The 18441-nt window shown below is 37.9% G+C and overlaps 1 protein-coding gene and 1 long non-coding RNA gene across 2 annotated transcripts in view; one reads left to right on the top strand and one right to left on the bottom strand.

Moving 5' to 3' along the window:
* MAP1B (microtubule associated protein 1B) overlaps positions 1-18441 on the bottom strand; it is a 76640-nt gene that overhangs the window by 36061 nt on the left and 22138 nt on the right. The window lies entirely within an intron of this gene.
* Positions 12352-17124, top strand: LOC137464957 (uncharacterized). The gene is made up of 4 exons (XR_010994502.1): positions 12352-12499; positions 13972-14080; positions 15617-15647; positions 16474-17124. It is a non-coding gene; the product is annotated as an uncharacterized lncRNA (long non-coding RNA).

Consider the following 18441-nt stretch of genomic DNA (forward strand, 5'->3'; position numbering starts at 1 on the left):
TCATTAAACATAATTTAACTAGTGGTGCTATTTGCAGAACTGTGAAGTTCTTCTTTCTCAAGTAACATCACAACTTTATTGCTGTTCCCTGAACAAATCATAGAATCATCACAGCCGTATTACAGTGGAAAAGTTGTATTTTTTTTATACTTGGGTTTATTTTTGTGCATTTTAGCAAACAGGCATTCTATTAAATGGAGCATTACTGTCAGCTAATTTGCCAGCTGTGGAATATCCCTGAGTCTCTACAACCACTACAAAATGTAACAATATGCTCTGTTTGTAGGCCTTTAATGAGAACCAGGTATAAGCTTTTCCTCTGGCAACCACCTGGCTTCCCAGCTCTACAGCAAAACTTGCCCAAAGCTTTTATTCTGCTTCACATATAAACAATTTTGCTAATCAACTTCTGGATTAAATTCACTATCCCTTTCTAGCAGCAAATGCTTCCCTGGTCTGAAAGAGCAGAGCAACTGTTCCACCCCAAGGCAGAGACAAGAGAAAACCTCTTAAAAACCTCCAAACCCCTTCCTCCACTGATTCTTTACTAGATACGTGCAATCCTTCACTCTGATGATTTTATACAAACTGTAAATATAATATGAAATTGATTGTCTCTTTGTACAATATAGGCAAATAATATTAATTAATGCTAGATTTTACAGAGAAGAAAATGAGAAGGCACACCTATTTCAGCACAAAGGGAACATTCTTTTGGGTTTCATTTCTAGAAATAAAACAAGCCATAAAGTAGTCCTTCCAGCCTTCAATTTTTGGATGATGTGCTTAAGTACAACAAATTGAACTATATTATAAAGCAGAAAAAGACAATACTATCCTCTAATGAGATTATCAAAACCAGGGAGAGGCTTTTTGTTCATCAAAAAAAAAATCAGCATGTATCTTCAGGAAATACAAACCCAGATTCAAACATTACATTGCAAAGGCAATGTCTTTTCATAGCAAACCTCTTAAAATTTCACCAACCCATTACCCTTATCAGTGGTTGAAACTGTACCAACAAAAAGCAATGCATGAACAAGAAATCGTTTAACCCACATCCACTGATACAAGAAAAAAATAGCCACCAACAGAAGTCAGAGGACTTGGAAACCAGAAATCAATGATCCAGCAAGTGTGACAGCAAAAACTGGCCTTCTAAATGACAAAGCGGAGTGATTCCAGAGGCCAGTCAAGAATCAGCTTGAATGATTTATTTCTTTACTGGCCCTGTATCCTCTCCCTATACCAAATTCTGTACAGAAAGGCGAGTGAGGAACATATCTAGCTCTGGAAACACTTATTTTAATTTTCAAATGTTTAACTTGTTAAATCTTTTTCTTAGGAAGAAGTAATGCCCCCAGAAATAGCTCAGGCAGCCTCTGAGCTGAGGAGGAGATGACTACTGTTGCAGACCTTAATGGGAGGATCCTTTTTGCTTAAGCAGCCACAGCATTTACAGGAGGAAACAGAACACTTGTATATGCAAGAACTGCTGTGGAGAACTGTGTCCTCTCCAACCTGATAAAGATCCACCTAACTTCCAGAGAGGCTATAACAATACTCAACACATAGCAAAACTAGTTACTTTAAAATTAAAAAAAGCAAAATCTCACTCTGTCACAGAAAGCAAAACATTTAATTAAATATGAGCTCTGCCTTATGTTCTGTCTCTTGCAGCTAAGTCTTCTTATCTTTTACTAAACCTTCATTGCTATTTTGGAACCTCTAATCACCTTTATGCCTCAAAAACACAGATCTCTGAAAATACTTAATATTACCCAGTAGGAATCGTCATACAATTTTGGCCTGGTCCTTTATGAAACCCTTGGAAACCGCTAGCATACTGAGATTGCTTAAACTTCCAATGTTTATTCTTCCCTTTTTGTTTGTGCTTAACTCCTGTTAATACCAATGAGAATTATGTGCATACAACAATGAAAGATTAAACTCTTTCATTGTCTAAGGGGTGTCTATCAGCCCTGTGCTGCTTCAGTGAAAAAAAACCCTCAAGGATATTGCAAATACTATGGGGAATTAATCTCATTACACACTACTAATAGCATTTGTGGCAGTGTTTGGTTCTTAGATCAACCATAGGTGACCACCTGGTGCCTGGTTAACTAGAAAGCTGCTTCCACAACACATGCCAAGATCAGGCTCTTCTTGGGAGACTAATCTGTAAGCTGCTATGGCTCTAGTCTCCTTACATTTTCTCTCCCACTGAGAACATGTGTTTTTATTTTCAGTTTGAATATTTTTAAGTGAAGGACAGAGCTTTGTGAAAAAACGGGGGTTTTTTAAAGATTCATGGATTCAAATACAAAGATTTTTAGTTATGAATTAATATATCGTAATGCTTTCCAGGGCAAACTTCACATAGGCTTGTCTTCTTGAGTTGCCAAATGATTACATGATCAGCTTCACCTATCCTTTCCAAAAGTGAAATTGCTGCAGCGCTGATTTTAAGTACTTTTCATGAGAACTATCAGTGAAAATAAAGACATCTGTAAAAGAGAAACTAGCATACTGAAAAACACATGAGATGTCACTTTTATTGATCAGCATTGTCATGTCTGTAAGTATTATAGAAGATAAGAATAAAATTTATAGAGGTATTTTTAACTAGATTTTCTTAGTGTATACCAATTAAACAGCAGGGTCATGTTGATTTAAATCAGCCAGTGACCTAGCAAATGAGTTTTACTGCAGATTTGAACAGGAAGGACACAGTCACTAAGCAATTGTTTGCAAGCACCAACTGAATAATTAAAGCTGGTTTCTTCATACAGAAGACACATCATGCTGTGAAAAAAAATTACCTCTGGCAACTGCCGTTTTTGTATTTGAAACCTAGAAAACTTAGGGTTAAAGCACAAAGAATGGCGATCACCAACTTTTAAACAAATTTCAGATTTCTAATTACATCTGGCAATTGACACCAAGCAGCCTCCAGCAAAGCACTGCCAAGATGACACATTTCTAAGTGTCAAAACTAGAATCTTTAAATGTGTTGGGAGAGTATTTTTAATAGAGCTGATGTTCTGATACAGGCATACAGCAATGAGGACAGCAATTAAAATACAGTTCTTTCATTTTGTGTGTGTTAAAAGATGTATTGTATCCATATTCCACCTGGATATTTCATAAGGACACTGACAATTTATTTAAGTGGTATCTCCTGAGCAATACAGAGTGGATACTGGAGATAAAAAGTTTCTATTTAAATCAGAGGATTTAGAACAGTTTTTGGGCCCTCTCCCCAGCAAGCTTCAGGCTTTGCCTTTGCCTCTGTGCACAGACTGCACCTGAAAAAAAAGAACAGGTCTTGGGAGTTTCTTAGAGGACAAAATCCACATAACACTGAAAAAATGCTCAGCTCTCACATCGTTGAGATTGAGAATATGCGGTATTTGGTAGATAAATTGTAGTCTTGTGGAAAAATTTAAAGTATAAATTATCTATCAGTAACAAATATCTGCATTATGATTTATCTAAGTCTCAAAAATTCCTGCAGGCTTTCCCCTTGAAAATTCTGCAGAATTTAAAATGGCAAAAGTAGGAACTTTCCAGCATTTGGCAAGTCTCCATAATGATATTAAAAGGATTTGAGGATTTAATAGTGTGGACTTGGATAGGCATGCACAAAAGGAGATCCATTTCACCATGCTTTGAAGGAGACCTCTAGAAAATCTTCCTGGCTCAGACATGATGGTATACCATTGTGTACTTTCCAAGAACAGATGAATACACAGCAAATAAAGGAAGTCAAATCTAAAAGCAGCATTAGGGCAGTCAAGCACGGTACAAATTCAGAATGCATGTGCCTCAAGTTCTATCTGTCTTACAGTGAAGAGTATGCACTAAGTGTGTGGAGGTGGCAGGGCACAAGGAAACATCACCTTTTACTCAAAGGGTGAGATTTCACTGTGCTACCTGAGTATTCTGTATCGCCTGCCTTTCTTAACCTAATGGCCATTTCTGGAGATCTCTTCTTCAAAGTACAGTCACGGCACAGGTTTTTATTCAGGTTTTGTTTTATCCTCAGCTGATACATAAAATTACTGTCATTCAGTTTCTAGTTCACAGGATGTGCTCCATATCCTACTCCCCTCACTTCTATGCAGTCCTACCTAGGCTGATGTAAACCTCACCCAACCCAGATAACCTGTACTTTCCTCAGTTGCAAAATAACTGGCACTGAAACAGCTGATTTTTAAACACCCAGAAAATATAAATCCCCAGTGATAATAAAAAGAGCCATTGGTTACAGTGGCTGTCCCCACATAAGCCTAGCCAGGTGGCTAAATCCCATATGCTGCTACTCAGTTTTTAATAGGTCACTGGGCAAAATTTCATTCATTTTTTATGAATGCTAAAGTTAAAACTGAATATGACTGCTGGTAGACATGAGGAAGGAGATGGTATATTTCCATAAAGAAATATATATTTATTATTTCCATATATATTCTTTGCACATAGCTAAGAAAGAGAAAATGAAAAAAAAAATATATATTTATCCTTTCACTAGGACTGCAGTGCTGGAAACATTCAGTGCTTATCCTAAAGCTGCTTGTATACACCCAGTTAACAGGACAGAACCAGAAAAGTACCTATTTACTCATCTGCATGTCATGGGGATTTTAGAAACACACTAAGATCACCCTTGATGACAGCAGGTACCACTCAGACAAGAGAGGTCTTTGGTACTCTCAGGGTAGTTTACATTGGGAATCTACAGGGAAGTTGCACCCCAGTTTTGGGACCCATCCTCTGTGACAATCAGCAGATTTGCTGAGGTGAATTTACTTCCCCATTGCTACCAGGAAAAACCTGTTGGGCCAGACCCACGCTTTCCAGTGCTTTAGGGTATGAATAAATCAGATTTAGATTTCAAAACAATGCCTCTGACCCCCTCCTATCATCCCTTAATTGACACCTTGAGCATGTCAGCAAGATTGCTGGATTTCCAACAGATCTTCTTTGGCCTTTTTTCTCCAAATAATGTGAGAAACTGCCTGTGCTGTTTTTAATTTAGGTGACAATGAAGCATGGAATATAGTCCAATCAGATTCCAAGCAAAAATATTGTCTGGAATGAATATTAGATCCTGACACTAATATTTGATTTATACATCAATAAAACCCTCATAATGACATTTACAGCTGAGGGAAAGGTTCCTCTTTTATATGATAAAGAATAAAAAAATAATATGAAAGAATCTCCAGAAAACTGGCACACTTATTTGCAGACTGTCCTTGGACTGTTTGTTATAAAACAAAACCACATGTTCTTTGGAATAGCTTTCATTGTTTATAGATTTAATGTATTTAGTATTCATGAGTATTAGATTTTGATCTGAAACTTAAAAAAATCCCTGTTGTTCACAGAGGTGAAAGCATGAGGACTTATATTTATATCATCAAGACTCAGTATGTTTGCTCTTATTTCAAAATATTTATAAAACATCCCATGCAACTTTCCTTTGAATTCTATTAATTGCTTTCATTTACTCAGGGATACTGAGAATTCAATTGGCATTGCAATATTTCATTTAATGCCAGAAACTCCCAGAAACACCTTATAATATTCAACGGAGTCAGATGAGAGTTCTTAAAGCATCAAGGGCTCATTTATATCTTCAGAGCCTATGTCAGTTTTCAAGTCACATGAATTGTATATGCACACCAAGTGCATGGGAAGGATATATTCATGAGCAAAAAATCAATTAGTAGCTGACGTTAGGTTCTAATTACAATGATGCAGTTCTCTTTTCCCTCATTTGACTTCTGTGTATTAACATACCTATGAGATGGTGCTTCACTCTCATTTTCTCTGTATGTTGATCTACGCCAACATTAATATGCTCACATTTTTCCTACCCATTTCAGATAGTATATGGGTACTATCTACTCCACTATTATCAGACTTACTGTATATGCCATTCTTCATCCATATGCATACTTACAGTTACTATAGTGTCCTTCTTTCTGTTATTTTCGTCTCCAAGAAAAACATTCATTTCTTATCTCATCATCAGATAATAGATTAAACAATAGGTTAATTTAAATTACAGATTGCAGTATATCTCCACAATTTGTGTGGCAGTAAATTCTACTGCCACACGAAACACGAAAGATCTTAATTCTGGCTCTGAGCAACTTAATTCCAGTGTTTGAATCTTATCCTGTCCATAAACCCAAGATGTGAACACTGGTCACATGAATTGCACCATCGAAGTAGCGTCTGATGGCTTGCAAGGATCTGTCTTCACTTGGCCAAATTCACTGCTGGATACATGCAGTTCCTGGTGGCTTGAAAAGAAATAGGAAAGCATTAAGAAATCACATCTCCTGGGCAGGTTTGGCTCTCTGACCTTTGATGAGGATGAGTTATCCTGTCCCACTTCACACCATGGAATTTTATCTCCTTTACACCACCAGCATCACAAAATGTTGAATATATTTGTGCTGATTAATTACAAAACTGCTCTCAATTCTTCACTCATTCATTTCTCTTCTAGATCCTTGCCTCCTTTCTGTCCAAATTGTAATTTTCACAGGCAAGAACTCACATGAGAGGTAAGTGAACTGACACAGACATGCAATATAAACAAGTAACACAAAAGCAGCATGAGCTGCCCATGAGTCCAGCATGCATTAGGTGTGTTGAGGCTAAGGAAACATCCAGGATATTCTCTACCAGTCAGTCATTCTCTGTCAGTCCCCCAGCAGAGAGGACATGGGCAGTATCAGCACAATCTGGCTACAGCTGTCGCTTCTACTTATGGCCAGGATAAGTGCTCATGCCTCAGCTGTGGAGACTTTCCTCCTTTTACCCCATTCTGGAATACACTAAGGGAAAGGACACCTTTGTGAAAATGTCCCTGATATAGCCAGTCTTATGCTTCTTTGGTAAAAACTTTTATATTGAATTAATTTTTTACGCCATTTCTATTTGGAAATTGTGGGGTCAACAAAAAAAGAGGTAAGATTTTACATGTTTGCTTGCATCTGAAAAATCCTGCACAAAAAGAAAAACAAGACAATTTATCAAAATGTGAATTCTATTGAAAGGTCATTTTCAATTAAAATATGTTTAGCTAAAACATTTGAGCAGCTTTGCAATCTTTATTTTCAGTAACAAAGGCCAAAATTATGCTTTTAGTTTCCTTCAAGTGTGCCTTCCAGCTTGCTCCCTGAGCTCCTGGGAGCACTTGCTTGTTTTATTCCTGACAAAACCCCTCCAGGCCACAAGGACAGGGGGCTAGTCCCAGTGTGTGCCACATTTACATTTGGAGTGAGTGTCTCACAGCTGCAGCTGCTGGCCTACCATTTCTGTCATTATTTGCATTTCAAACAGAATCAATGGAAGCAATGAACTACAAAACAAACTGAAGTTCTACAGAGAAAAGGAATATCTTTTTTATTCTGAATCAGCTGCTGGTATACTGAAAGACTGAAAACTTGGTAAGACTGCACAGTTCCTAATACTGAGTATGACATCAGTTGAGACCAACAGTACTTATCTGTCAAAAACTGTAATTTAAAAACTTCTACAGATGGTGGTAACCTAGTTTTTAATAGGTAATCACCGATGTAATTAAAGCCTACCTTAAATACTTTAAGATATTATTCCAAAAATAGTATAATAGAAAAGAAACTGAGGCTAACTAACTCTTTCCATTTTCTTCCCCCAGTATCTTATGCTGCTTTATGTTTCACATGCTATAAAAGTCTGCATTTCCTGACTAGAAATTTGATTCACAGTTCCCAGACTTACACCTATCTAAGCCCTACTGCCATATCCTTTAGGTCATTTCTCATTTGCATCGATACACAATCTGAAAACTTACTTAGGAAGCTAGTGTCAGATATAACAGAGAAACTGAAGGCAGCTATAAATCCAAATTCTGCAGGGAATGGAAAAGGCAGGGAAGTCAGAGAGAATTCCCCCTAACAGTCTCAAGTGTCTAACATTTAATCTTGTTCATTCTCCCCTACTTCCAAGCAGCACTGTCATCCATGCCCTTCTGTACCTCCAAATGATATATATCATATCTAAATACTAAATAATGTTTCTGACAAAAAACTCCAAATCACAACTATTCTCTGGTGAGCAGGGCAGTGAGGGAGCACTGGGATTTGAATTGGCCACACTGATCCTGTGGGTATGACATCAGACCTCTAAAGCTGATGGCTGGGACACTAATAGCAAGAGTACTTTGTTTCTTAATGGACCTCTGGGTTCTTCAGCATGCCCTTAGTAGAAATACTTCAGCATTAGTCCTTTCCTTGTCTTCCCTTTTCTTCCCCTCTTCAGACCTGACATAGTACTAGATAAATAATCTTTGCAGAAAGTGGCAGTACCAAGGTTACTATTTTATATTTTGGTCCTTGATAGAGAAAGTTCAAAGGATTGCTAGATCCCGCAGGGACTCATCTCATCTTTCCATAGATGTCTTACAAAGGTATCTGGATGCACATGGAAGTGTGGTGACTCAGTAAGACACAAAATCAAGGTTCTGTCCACAGAGCATCTCTTGACATCTTGCAGAATAGTTTGTGTGCCACAAATGAATTCCTGTCAATAAGCAATTTATTTTCGTCCTACTTAGAATCTCTCTTGCTAATATGTTTGCTAGTTTTTGTTACAGTTTTCTGGGTGCTGTGAAAAAAGTTGTCAAACAGCTTCACTTCAAATAAGGCAATGTCTGTTTACTGTTTACATTTCTGTTTGTAATGTTGTTTAATGAGTGTTTAGGTAATACTTGCATTTTATAACTTCCTATGCAACTGGATCTTTGTTCCAGTTATAACTATTGTACATTATTTGCAATAAACATAATAGAAGTACGACAGAAGATAAGCTCATAGAATCATAGAAGGATGTAAGATTATAGAATCAGAATGGTTTGGGTTGGAAGGGACATCTACAAGTTCTCTGGGTAACCTGTTCCGCTCTCTCACAGCAAAGATCTTCCTAACAATATTTAATCTAAACCTACTCTCTGCTAGTTTGAATCCATTCCCCATTGTCTTGTGCTTTTGCATTCCCCATCCTCTTGTGAAAAGTTCCTCTCCATCTTTTTTTGCAGGTACTGGGAGGCCTCAATTAGGTCATCCCGAAGCCTTTTCTTTTCCGGGCTGAACAAACCCAATTCTTTCAACCCTTCCTCACAAGAGAGGTGTTCTATTCCTCTGGTCATCTTGATGACCTCCTCTGCCCTTGTTTCCAAAAGGCTGTTCCAATAAAAATTGCCAAGAAATGCCCTTCTTGTACCGAGGACCTCAGAGCTGGATGCAGCACTCCATGTGGAATCTCACCAGAGTAGAGTAGACGGGCAGAATCTCCTCCTTCAGTATTTATACAGAAATAACTTGACTCTGTACATTTCTCATGTACCATCTATCACATGCCAGAAACCAAAGAAACATCCTAAATTGCAGAATGAAGGCATGCTGTGGTGTGGTTTTTGCTTTAAGTTTGTGTTTGCCCACTATTCTCCTCCCTAATCTCCTCCCCTTCTGAGTTGCCAATCTCCCCAAACCCTTCCCTAACTTCCTCCCTCCCAAGTTGGCAATCCTCCCTATCCCTACCCCTTTTTCCAGAGTGTTACTTGTCTATCTTGTAGTATTTGATACCCCATTTGTTACTTTGTATTATCCCCCTCCCCTGCTCTCCCTGATAGGTTTATAGAATGTTAGTCCTGCCCTAGATCCCTCCCCTGCCATGCCCTCATTGGTTGGTTGCCCTATACCACTCCCCCTATAAAAAACCTCTGCAAACCCCCTAAGTTTTATCTTGGGGTCCCAGGCCGTGGACCTAATAAATCCATCCAGTACTACCCCAAGTCCCATGTCGTTGTTATCTGTTCCTGCGCTGGACCAAGCAATAACTGGGAATAGCACGAGCTCACGGGAGGAAGGTCGCGCCCCTGCTGTCGCTGCCCAGCATGCCACGACAGCGCACAGCAACAAAGGCAGATCCAACTGGCCTTTAGACAGCACACATTTTCTTCACTGATTTCAATGAAGTGGGAAAACTCACTGGATTAATTAAAAACAACAGTCTAGAAAATGTGTCTTACAAGATCAAAAGATAGGATTTTTCACACTGCCAAAGGTATTATAACTGGCTCATTAGCAAGCCTAAAGGAACTTGACAGATTTTAAACAAACTAAGATGTCCACTGTGCACCACAATATGAATTTTCTTCTTACTTTAAGAATAAGTTAATTGTGATTTTGTTCTTGGTCTAATATTGTGAATTCAGACATAAATTGTTCATCCTCTCTCATATACTTCTATATCCCATTGCAAGTTACATAGAAATTTCCCCCATGGCACAGATTCCATCCCATGTAAATTGGCACAGCAACAGTAGGTTCATATCCCATGTTTAGCCTGTACTTAGCAAGAGGCCCAAAAATACTGCTTGAGAATGTCTTTATCAACCAAACAGCCCCTGTGAACTAAGTTCTACAACCTATGTGTACAGTGGTCACCCAAGCATAAACTCTCTGGTTATACCATCAGATGGATTAAGAGCTGTTGGTAACAGCTGAAAGAAGAAACAGTATTTCAGTAGAATGCTTAAAGCCAAGTGAAATTAAATGCCTAGGTCTAATTCTACTAATTTAGGCCCAGGCACCTGTTGATGTGTATGTTCTTTTTAACCATCTCATTCAAGCTCTTCTCAACAAAGTGGAAGACAGAGGGAAAGTTTAAAAAGCTGCATACTTAAAAGTGCTTTTTTTTATATCTCTGTAAAAAAAAACGCAAACATGAAAATACAAGCAAGTATTAACATCTTTGAAGGACAGGATCGAGCCAAATTCTATGTCTATGGAATGAGCCACCTGAATAAGAAGTTCAGAAGTAGACCTAACCATGTAGTAGTAGAACTTCACTAAAGTTATAGGTATAATTTTTATAATAAAGTAATTATAAGTGTTTAAGAAGAAAATATCTTGATTTCATACCTATTCATCCCATGTATTAGCATTTTATTGTGCCTTAGGTTAATGTTGAAAAAGCATTTTAATGAAAAATGTTTGTGAAAGTGCTAATTATTTTAAAGCACTACCTTTAAACTCACATGGCTTATTTCTCTAAGTGTATGTGCAAATTAGAACCCAGATTTGCACCCTTCTTTGGTCCACAAATGTTACCTTCTAGTTTGTGCTCTCTTCTGCTGTTGAGGACAAATCCAATCATATTGGATACTTACCCAGTGACAACTTAAGGACAAGTGAAAGATGAAAAGGAGAGCTATTTCGCTTCCCTCTCTTACCTCCTAGCATGTCTGACTTTATTAATGCCTGTCTTTTGTGATCTCCTTTTGTACCACACAGAGCTTATCAACTGACACAAAAATAAATGCGTAACAAATATTTTACAAGACTAGACAAAGGGACTTGCTAAATATAAAGAAGCTGCCTGGTCAGACTTCTACTCTTATCCCTAAGGGTGAATACTGTTACTTCTGACATCTCAAGTTTTTGCAATACCATCTCAAGTGCTACTGGCAACCAATGATTAGTCTAGTCCTCGGACACCTTGAGGGTCAACAGAGGAAAAAAGGCAACAAGTCCTACAGATTAACATCAACTTGTGAAACTGGAATGCTGTAATGGATGGCTATAAACACTTCAGGAGGGATAGGCAAGGAAGGAGAGGCTTTTGAATAGCGTTGCAGTTAGGAAGTGTTTTGATTATATTGGGCTTAATGATGGTCACAGTAGGGTTCCATGTTTATGGGTAAGAATCAGGGGAAAGCCAACACAGCAGATATCCTGGGGAGTCTGTTATAGACCCCCAGCCAAGATTAAGAAGCAGATGAAATATTCTATAAGCAGCTAGGAGAATCACTGACCCTTGTTCTTATGGGGAACATCAAATTTATGGATATCTGTTGGAAATGCAACACAACAGAGACAAAACAGCCTAGGAGGTTCCTGGAGGGTGTGGAAGATAATGGAGCAGCTGGTGAGGGAGCCAACCAAGGAATGTGCCCCAAGGAATGGGCTTGTCTAACTTGATCTCCTTCTGTAACAAAGTATCCCACTTAGTGGATGAGGGAAAGGCCATGGATGCTGTCTACCTGGACTTCAGCGAATCTTCTGACACCATTTCCCACAGAATTCTTCTGGAGAAACTGTCTGCTTGTGGCTTGGATGGCTGCTCTGTTCTCTGGGTAAAGAACCACTTGTATGGCCAGGCCCAAAGAGTGGTGGTGCAGGGAGTTACATCCAGCTGGTAGCTGGTCACGAATGGTATTCCCAGGGCTCAGTACTGGGGCCAGTCCTGTTTAATATCTTTATAACTGATCTGGACAAGGGGATTGAGTACACCCTCAAGTCAGTTAGTGGATGACACCAGGTTGGATGGGAGTTTTGCTCCACTGGAGGCTGTGAAAGCTCTACAAAGACATCTGGACAGTCTGGATTGATGTGCTGAGGCCAGTGGTGTGAAGTTCAACAAGGCAAATTGCCAGGTAATCCTTTTCAGTCACAACTCCAGGAAGCACTACAGGCTGGGGCAGAATGACAGGAAAAGAACATAGGGGTGCTGGTGACAGCAGCTGAACATGAGCCAGCAGTGCCCAGGTGGCCAAGAAGGCCAATGGCATCCTGGCCTGTACCAGCAATAGTGTGGCCAGCAGGAGCAGGGCAGGGATTGCCCCCCTGTACTCAGTGCTGGTGGGGCCACACCTCAAATCCTGTGTTCAGTTCTGGTCCCTTCATGGTAAGAAAGACACTGAGGTGCTGGAGCAGCTCCAGAGAAGGACAATAGAGCTGTCAAAGGTTTGGAGCTCAAATCTGATGAGAAGTAGCTGAGTTTCTTACATTGTTATCTCATGTTCACTCAGGATCATATTTCTGTACAATTCTTCTAAAAAAATCCTGGCAACCTTGTATAGCAATTAGTTAAATAGTTTAAATAAGGCTTGCATGTGGGTCTACCATGAGCTGCCATCTCTGCTTTCTGTGCAGAGCAGGAACAAGTATAACATCTGGATCCATGGCAACATACATGAAGTGGTCTAGCAAAGGAAATCAACAGATTGGATACAAACATAATATAATTTCCTAACAAAAAAAAATTTGTTTTGTTTTACTTCCTCCTGGGATCTGGCTATATTTCTAATCAGAATCCATCTGACATTCTAAGATCATTTGTAGTGTACCTGTCAAAGCTAGGTCATAACCATATCATGGGAATGGCCCAAGAGTTCAGATACAAGATATTATCAGGGTTTTTATTTGCAAGCTTGTTCTGAGTGTTTTATCATTTGACTACAGTAATTTGCTTCCCTTAGGAAAAAAATATGAGAAGTCAAAAGTCTATAGTACCATTTCAAAATGCAAAATTAAAGTTCACAAAAACACTGGTTTTCAGCTACCTTTCTAGTGCTCAAATTGTTTTTGTTTCTTCTCTAAATACAATAAAAATAAAGTCTCATTTAAAATTACCCCACTTAGTTTTAAAATTTCCTGTGAATCATCTAGTTCTGGCCTTTACAGTAATCAGTGGTCTTTATGACAATTATGTATTTCTTATGCTGATGGGCCTAGAGTCTAACTAGATGGGAAACCCTCAAAAGATGTGGAGTAACATAAAAAATATATGAGCAAGTCCAATCAAGTGTGACAAAGGGAACAAGGGTTTCCAACAAATCAAGCATACACCAGGGGCTCTCTGATTCCCTGACTCATCCATCCAGAACAAGGGCACACCTGGATGCTCCATGAGGGAAGTCAGCTCTTGTCTATGCCTTCATCTCTGTTAGTATGGGCTATGCTGTGGTCCACACAACCATATGGGCCACATAACCAGTGTGGCAGCAGCAGAATTATCTTTAGATAGAATGGCTTGCAGCAGCACTGACTAGTCATATTTGATAATATATGGGCTATACGAGTTCCTCTGATATGAATGAAAATTTTCTCAGCTTTCTTTCTACAGAAACTCAGAAGGGAGATCTGTTAATATAAGGCACAAAGACATGGCTTCCCATCTCCTATGCTTCATTAAATAGGAAGAAAATTTAATACTAAAATAATTTTTCACAAGGGTCTTGTGTCAACTTTGGCCCCTGTATCATTTATGCAAATGATACATACATGTACAAACTGCCAACTGTTTATGCAGCCTAAGAATTCCTGTGCACATACGGTCTCCCACTTGGGGACTGATTCCATATTTGTGCATTTTATTACTTTGTTAACAAATGCATATATCTTTGTAATTAAACAGATTATTTAATGTCCTGAAGTATGTGATCATGTCAAGATTTGCTGCAATTTATTCCCAGTTATCAGGTACATGCTGTAGAAGGGAGATGTTAACAATGGAATGAGATAAGAAAAAAAACCCCAAACCCAACTGTAAAGAAACACAATAATGATGAACCTCTCTCCATCCTCATGTATTTTTTTTTGCTGATGACTGATCTGAACAAGTTGTCTGAGTAGTGAAGAGCCACTCACCTGGTAAAATTCAAGGTTTAAGCTCTGCAAGAATTCTTCTTTAGCACTGATTAATCGCAAATTAATGTTTGAAAATGACACATAACATGAAGTATATAATCCACTTTTTTCTTTTCATGAGAACACAAAAGCTATTTCCAAGTCTGAATTTCAGCATAGACTATTAATAAGAACTGTCTCCAGGGGAAAAATAATATTACTTTGGAGATAGCAAGATTTCCTTTGGGCTGATGTAAGAAAATAATGGGCTTTTAAAAAGTCTTGATTGATTTTTTTTACTGTCTTCAAAAAAATAAAAAAAAAGTAAAATTAAGGCCATACTAGTTACACTGCGCTTTGATAAAATCAATAAAACTGTGTTTGCTAGTAATGAATAAAGCCTCAAGACATTCAGTAAGCCTTGAGTAAGCCAGGGAAAAGAAAGTTTCCTCTAGTCTCCCATATCACCTGCTTCTCCTTCTCTCAGTCAGCGTTAGAGTTATTCTCTTCTAGGGCTGACTGCAGAGTGGATGGATGTACCAAATCCAGCACTTTGGGATGATCTTGTTTCAAAAGCCATCTCAAAACAAAGTTGTACAAGAAACAAATCCAACCCTTCTTTGCAACATCCAGAGTGATTGGAACTCTTTTCTTGCAGCCTTACCTTGATGATTTTCAATCAGAAAATGCAGAAAAGTAGTTAGCAAACTTGGCTCTCAATTTAATGCCTGTGTCTACTTTGGCTTCTGTGTTCTGTACTTACAACTGGGAGAGCAAGAAAGCAGATGGTAGCTGTGAAAACCGAGGAAGTCTCTGGCCATCCCCACCTTAGGGGATTCATTCAGTGCTTGAGCCTGTCAGAAGGTAAGAGCAAGTACCACAAAAGGTCTGAGCAGAACACAGCTCCAGCCCCATGTATTGGTGCCTGGATGCATTTTGATGGAAAGAGCACACTAACAGGCAGAAAATGAAGGAAAAAAAAAAAAGAAAAACAAAAGCCTCCCTTCCTCTTCAGGGCTTCTTCCAGCAGCAGCCACAAAAACTGGACATAATTAAACCTTAAGGAACTGAAGGACATTCTTTCAGCCCAGGCAGAAGTGAATGATATGACAGTAAATTTCTGCCATTTCATTCTTTTATAGCCAGGGGGGACATCCAGAGATGGCATAGAAGGTGAGTAAAAGCCATCTAGTCTGTCTGTTTACCACTGATCTCCCCCTTGATATATTCCTCAGTCTCCATCATTGCTCCCTTGAGAACTGCTGTCACTAATGCATTACTCCTACTCTGCCTGAGAGGATGGTGTCTGCAGCCTGAGAGACTGTGCTAGAGCTGATCTATTCATTATCTGGCAGACAAAGCTGTCACAGGCAATTCCATTAGCAATATCCATCTCAATGACAAAGTATATCTTTTACGTGTCTGGTTTCCAACCACATAGATCTAAGTGTTGTTTTGGGTCCCTTTTTTTGACATTGGAAATCACTAACATAGTGCAAGTTGTGTTTATTGTCCTCTTTCTTTCAAGCTGCTGAATTGAGAGAAGTTTTCCTTTAAAAAATGTCCTATATGCTTTGCTGGTAAGGACACTGCTCTGGCTGGACTAAGAGAACTAATAACAATGAGCTTTCCACATAAGGCCCACAAAAAATAAAATTAACTTTATCTTTGAAATGTGAAGCTGCATTTCAAAAATATTAGTATTTCAAAATTAGGTTAAAAATATTGTGAAAGGACCTTTATAAGTTATTTAAGCTCTGCACTTAACATTATTATTGTTGTTTAAATGAAAAAAGTAATCCAGTGAAAATTAAATGAGCAATTTTCATGTGAAGGCCTCTGGGCATTATTAAGATTCACAGCACAAAGTGTCATGCTGCTTCATAGTAAATTGATCTGAGTAAGGTACTAAATATCTACTGCCTTTATAACTTTAAAACATTTTGCATTACCAGTTTCTGAAACAGACTGACAACCATTTTTTTCCATAAATACACAGCCACAGGTTACATGCTCCAGCATCTTCCAGTGGCAGCATCCATCCTCCTATACTTTGGCAGGCAAAATAACCCTGATTAAATTAATTAGTGTCTTCAATTACTGTTGAGCTCATTAGCAACCCTCTAACATTGTATGTTCTGAAGATATATGTTTAAGTGCAGTAAATGTAGGTATTGGTTCATTAGCAAGTATGATCAACATGGGTTATCAAAAACATTTTTCATGCCTAACAGAGTAAATTGCTACAACAATAAAAGAAATATATAAGATCTACAGCAGGTTCATCTACATGATGTAATAATTTGTTAACACAGTTAGAAGCAGATTTATAATAATTTAATTTTCCATCTTTTTTAGTCTAAAGGAGACTAGGATAGTGTCCTGCTTTCTGCAGAAAATTTGTGCCCTGGCTGGCATTATGTCAGGTGAAATTAAGACTGTGCAATGAAGAAGGTGTTCTTATAGATGTGATAGACTCCCTTTAGAAATCTTGCTGATTGCACACAGGCTGTGTAATTACAGGCACTTGTGAACTGTGCTTCATTACAATGACAAAGTGTTGGCACTGGTGAGACATGTAACCCTCCCAGTATTAAATGAACATAATTCAAGTACTCTTTTAAAGTCACCATAATAATTTGAAGAAAAACAGCACAAAGGCATGTTTAAGGAACACAGTAACAACATAGTTGCATTTTTACCCCCAAAGATTAAAACAAGGCAGTATATATTTTGGGTAATACAAGTGTCATGATTTTTAATATTTTCTTTTGTCTAAAGAAATATAAATGTTGCCATTAGATTCCCACTGGAAGATTCTGTTCTTGTGTGTTATAGGCAGAGTTGCAGTATTTTCATCTTCTCTATATGAACCATTATACATTTTAAGTTTGGCACACTTAATTTTCAAAGGGAATTACACTAAAAGGAGAGCTTTTATTAGATGTCAATGAATGGACCTATAACTGATGATAATTCTAAGTTGTAGAGGTGCACAAGTAGGTGCAAGGAAATATTTGTACACCTCTTGTGCACAATATCTGTGCATAAGAGGTGCACAAATATTCTTTCTTAGTTTAAGACAAAAGTACTTACTTATGGAGAAGAGAAATAAACAATGGAAGGGTTGACATTGCCTTCATTGGGATCAAGTGCAAATTTCTGACTGATTTCCAAAAGAGAAAATTTCACACACAAGACTTGCTACAAATTCAGTTTATATTTGAAGGCTCCAGCAAAGAAAAGAGAGATTAATCTATTCTGTGCTAGTCAAATCAGATGTATCTGCCAGTTTGAGTATACTTTGTAACTTTCTGATTTATGATCTTTTAAAACTATGATCTGATTATGATCATACTTTTTGGTTTTCTGATTATGATCTTTACATATGATACTCATATGTATTAATGAACATATATGACTTTGATTATGATTTTCCAAAAAATTTATTTTTTTGAGATGGTTACACTTACACAAAGTTACATTACTGTGTAGTTCATAACTCATTAACTGGAGAAATACAAATTTAAAAATAGAAATATTTCTACTATATAGTATTACAAACATACATTAAATAAAGCCATATGTAAGGAAAAAGCACAAAACTTTAAACCTTTCACTTTGACATTTTCTGCTAAAAAGTTTTGATTTATGGCTTCTGTTTCAAGACCTTTGTAAATGTTCAAAAATTAGCAGAATTTGCATATTATTCTAACATGCTCCCAAAAGGAAAAATTGCTTCCCTTGTAGAAAACACTAAAATTAATTTGAGAAGAAAATTCATGAAAAGAGAATGAACAATGCCCTGGTCATGCAAGCTCTCCTCATTTGGCATTTATTGTATGGCCCCTGTAAACCTGGCCACTCACATAAGTGTTTAGAATACTAAATTATGTCACACTCACCTTTCATATAAAATTTGGATAATCAGAATAAATTTAATGGAATTATGTAGAAACTTCTTCCC

Source organism: Anomalospiza imberbis, chromosome Z, assembly GCF_031753505.1.
Source record: "Anomalospiza imberbis isolate Cuckoo-Finch-1a 21T00152 chromosome Z, ASM3175350v1, whole genome shotgun sequence".
In the NCBI taxonomy this organism is placed as follows: Eukaryota; Metazoa; Chordata; class Aves; order Passeriformes; family Viduidae; genus Anomalospiza; species Anomalospiza imberbis.